This window comes from Tupaia chinensis, unplaced genomic scaffold (genome assembly GCF_000334495.1).
Source record: "Tupaia chinensis unplaced genomic scaffold, TupChi_1.0 Scaffold000001_1, whole genome shotgun sequence".
NCBI classification, from domain to species: Eukaryota; Metazoa; Chordata; class Mammalia; order Scandentia; family Tupaiidae; genus Tupaia; species Tupaia belangeri.
Genome location: NW_006159427.1, coordinates 1 through 4683, shown reverse-complemented (window position 1 = coordinate 4683; position 4683 = coordinate 1). Strand labels below are relative to the sequence as shown.

The 4683-nt window shown below is 39.5% G+C and overlaps 1 long non-coding RNA gene across 1 annotated transcript; it reads right to left on the bottom strand.

Annotated features, from left to right (window-relative positions):
- Nucleotides 1–1853: 1853 nt before the first annotated feature.
- On the bottom strand, nucleotides 1854–4005 carry LOC106736341 (uncharacterized). The gene is made up of 2 exons (XR_001371386.2): nucleotides 3844–4005; nucleotides 1854–2301 (listed from the first exon to the last, which is right to left on the bottom strand). It is a non-coding gene; the product is annotated as an uncharacterized LOC106736341 (long non-coding RNA).
- Nucleotides 4006–4683: the final 678 nt, after the last annotated feature.

The window sequence follows — 4683 nt, the reverse complement described above, 5'->3', positions numbered from 1 at the left end:
TGACAGTACAGCCATGTTCTGATGTCTAGTGTATACAAAGTGGAAGCATCCCTCACAATAGAGCTTGAAAAGAATCTTATCTTGATGAGCAAGCTACACTTTAAAAGTATCTTGATCTGGGGACAGAAGTGGCATAGAGGTTAAGGCACTGGACCCTTATGTGGCCAACTGCAGTTTAATTCCCAGACCTGGCAGCTTGAAACTCACACCAGGAGTGTGTGCATGTGTGTGCCCAAAATCCTGAGAGGAGAATGGGTTGCAAAGTGGCCATACCTCCTTTTGTGGAGACAGGTGGTAATTTCTTGCTTTCTGTCTCTCTCTCTCCCTGTCTCACCAGCAAGCATATGTGCCCTGTAACAAAGGTATCTCAAAAAAAAAAAAAAAAAAAAGAAAAGGAAAAGAAAAAAAAGAAAGAAAGAAAGAAAGAGAGAAAGAAAGAAAGAAAGAAAGAAAAGAAAAGAAAAGAAGTATCTTGGCCCTTAAGCTTTGCCAATAACCAGGATGGTTTATGGATCTCAGCAACCTCATTCATTCAGTAATTATTCCTTGATCTCCTGAGCACTAGACAACTACACTAAGTGTTGTGCTGGATATAAAGATAAAGGGCTTTTGCCCTCATGGGACATAAACATAGGCTTGTATTGTGTGAACAATAATCTAAGGATTTCTAAGAATTATTTTTTATGTGAATACTATTTTTCTAAGTATCTCTTAGCCATTGGATAAGAATCTAAATATTTTGTGTAAACTGTGAGGCAGTGTCATTGTTAATCAGGTTAGGATTTCTCGCTCTCTCTAGTCAGTTTTCATTAGTCTACCTCAGGTGAGAACTGAGATGGTTTCACAATTAACCACAGCCTCTTGTCACTTACTTTTACGTTATGACTTGGAGGGTATGATGTTGATAATTGTAGAATTACTTTTTGAAAAGTGACGTCATCTTTCTCCTCAGAATCAAACATAACTGGGTGTAAGTTAATTTTTTTAAAATTCTGGCCATTTCCCCAACCTCAGGTGAGAACATACTTTGGAAGATTCTTAGAAGCTAAGCTCCCAGAGGAAAGACAGGAGTTTCTAATTAATAAGGGCTGCTAAAGCCACAGATAGTTTACCCAGCGTTATATGTGCATAGTGTCTGGAAATTTGGTTTGGATTTAGATCTGAGAAAATTTGCTGTTCTGGTTTGTTCGGTTGGATTCCAATTTAAACTAGTTACCTAAGTGTGTGTGCTCTCATTCTTTCTTTTGGTTCAAATTAAGGTGTTAAGATTTAGCAAATTCAGAATCATTCTGGTTGAAGGTTGAAGATTTAAATCAGTTCATATCTGTGTTAAGACTCTAAAAGTGTGGGACCAGCAGTTAGCGTAATGGCTATATTGCTGGACTCCCACATAGTCTACCGCGGTTCGAGTCCTGGACCCAGTGGCTTAAACTCACACCGGGTGCATGTGCGTGCGTGCCCAACGTCCCGAGAGGAGAATGGAGGAGAAGGGATTGAGGCGTGGCTGTCCCCCCTGGGGGGTGATTTCTCGCTTTCTGTCTCTCTGTCTGTCTCTGTCTGTCTGGCGAGCGCACACACCCTGTAGCAAAAACCTCTCCCCCCCAAAAAAAAAGAAAAGGAAAAAAAAAAGAATCTAAAAGTGTGACTCAAAATCACAGCAGCTGAAGGATAGATGCACTGGTCCTTGACTTTAAATAGGAGATAATGGGTGGAGCACTAGAATATTTATTATAGTTTACTCCTTGGGCCACTCGGGTCCTCTTGCTTCTTACAGTAAGTTCACTCACCTAGTAACCAGCAATTCCAGGATTCTTAATGGCCTTTGTTACTCAAGAAACTTAACATATATTCAGAACTTATTTAATCTGTGCTTTAGAAATAACTGTATATAGTGTTTGAAAAGAATTCAAAAGAGTAACTAATACCAAATATACACCTGTGTATTAGAATTCAGAAAAGCTGCACTCTGTAAAGTTAATCAGCTGTATTAAAAATGACACAAATCCAAAACAAGATGCTCGTTATATAAAAAGGAACATTGTGAGGTTTGCTTTGCTGCATTACATCCACAGTTTAATCCACGAAGTTTCCTTTAGTTATCATTTAGACAGAAGCATGCAAATGGTCTTAGGATCTACTTAAGAGTCTTCCCCAAATCCATTAAGGCTACCCTCCTCTTTTCAGGAACTAGGCAGGTATTCGGGCGGCAGCTTCCTCCTCTGCATCAGCTCGGTTTGCATTAATTTCTGCGAGTGTCCGGCCGAACCGTGCCCATTCGTCATTGCGGGGGACAGCAATCTGCTGTTAAAAGAAAGACAATGTTTTATGTTCACTGAAAGAAAAGATCATCTTACCCACTATTAGTCAGTTTGTTTTCAAATAATTTTCTATTAAAAAGTAATAGGTGACCCAAATGGCCTTTCTGTAATTACAGGGACTATAACAATGATTTCAACATTTCAAAACAAAAGACAGTGTTTGTGAAGTGAGTTATGACAGCCTCAGCAATGGCTTTGATATTACCACTGATGCGAAAGAGAAAAACAATTATGTTTTGTAAATCCAACTCCTATGTAGTATCTAAGGGATTTTGCTGGTGGGGAGGAATTCCTTTCAATTTTTAAATTTTATTCTTGCACTATTACTAGTCTGAAAGAGTTTCGAACCATGGTTCTTAACAGCTGGTTTCTTATAAGTGTGCCATTTAGTTTGGAGCGTAAGATAACTTTTCTTGATATCTTATTTTCTTTATCCAAAGTGTATTATTTTAGCACTTTAGTATTCTATTAATACCAGCAGCAAAAGGGGAAAGAGGCTTGTGATGCCTTTGCTCACAAAGGCAGCCCAATGACAAACATTTCTGATGGTTTTTCCTTTGTAACATCACAGGGCTCTGGCATGACCATGTGAGGGCATGAACCACTCAGTATGGCAAACAGATGTGCCACCTGTTGCTAAATGTAAACTATCCAATAGGAGGGCTACTAGCCGTATGTGAGTGTTTACATTTAAATTAATTAAAATGATAAAACTTAAGATTTGGTTCCCCAGGTGTACTAGTCACATGTTAAGTATTCAATAGCCACATGCAGCCAGTGGCTCCTATGGAGGACAGCGCCAGTACAGAACATTCCATCTGCACAGCTAGTCCAGTTGGCTATTTAGAGGATTCAATCTACCTCCTTCCAGATCTAATTGCTAGAGGCCAGGAGGTATCTACAAAACATGGGGATCAGGAAGCACAGCAACAAAGTGACTAAAGCATCAGGGCTAAAAAGGAGGGACTCAGTCCGGGTATTGTGTACAGTCAGCTAGACTCCGGATGAGAGTGCTGCAGCTGCTCCTGTTGGATTCAATTATGACGGCTTTACATCAGGGCTAGAGATTCAAGATGCATGCTTCACACAGTCATCAGACACCCTGCACAAGAGATTACTTTTGTTTTCTTCTACCCGGCCCAAACAAATCTACAAATACAAAAAAATAAAATACACACACAAAACACTGATACTGGTATCTCATATCAGTTCTGGAAAATTCCCCAATCCATCTATAACTCCCAATTTCTTCTTCTGCCCAAAGAACTTCTAATTCCAGCCAACTTCAAGAAACAAGGTGCTTCCACCACTATATTCTACTATCCTCAAAATCTGCTGCATGGAGACAAAGAATACTCAGTTCAGAAAGAAAAATGTTAAGTATGGCGGAAAGCCAGCTTTATCTTTACTACCACATGGTTTATACGATTCATGAACTTCAAAAACCTAGGTTTAACCATAAAGATGCCTTCAGTACAATGCTGCTAAATAAATGTGTCAAAATTACAGGCAGCAAGCCCCATACCTCTCCCACATCGTATATAACAATCTGTCCTTCGGAATCACCCACGGCAATCTCTCTTCCAGATTGGGTCCATCTTACACGATTAAGAGCAGGATTACCCTCCACAGAAATGCTTGCAGTTGGTACCTACAGTCATTTAGAATATAGAGCAGTGTTAGAAGTTTCATCAGGATTTCTATAAACATGTAAAACAGTAATTCTTCTTCCAATCTGGCTACATTTTTTTTTCTTTAAACAAAGGTGAAAATAGACAAAGAATTTCCCCAACTTTCTTCCTGTTCAGTGATACATTATGAATGACATTATAGTCAATCCTTGAAAATGGTTTGGGAAAATAACTTAAGTCCTTATATAAGACATTCTCACATGACTGGATATATCATTTTGGAAGATCTCCCCCTTTAATAAAAGATGCTTTGTTGTCATTTTAACTTAAGAAGTCAGCAGTTTGACAATATATGGCCAAAACCCATTTAAGAAGAAAGCATTGCAAAAGCTTTCATAAACAGATTATAGTTCAATCTAAGAGGACAGAAACTACTTTCATAGCTCCTAGTTCTATCAGCTGAAATCTGTATTCCATCCACGGTTTCTAGAAACAGTCCATTGTGAAGGTGCAGTGGGAGTCTGCCCAAAGCCCCTGTTCCCATGAACTGGCAAGAGGGAGGCGAGAGGATGGCACTGACCCATTGGCACCAGCCCCTGCGATCTTATGGTACCTGCCTTACGCTGAGGAAAAACAGGTATGTTAGGCTTCCACAGGGCAAACATTCTATATTTGATTCAGATTAAAAATACAACAAGATTTTTTGGCCCTGCTAAGCTGGCGGCGGCAGGAGG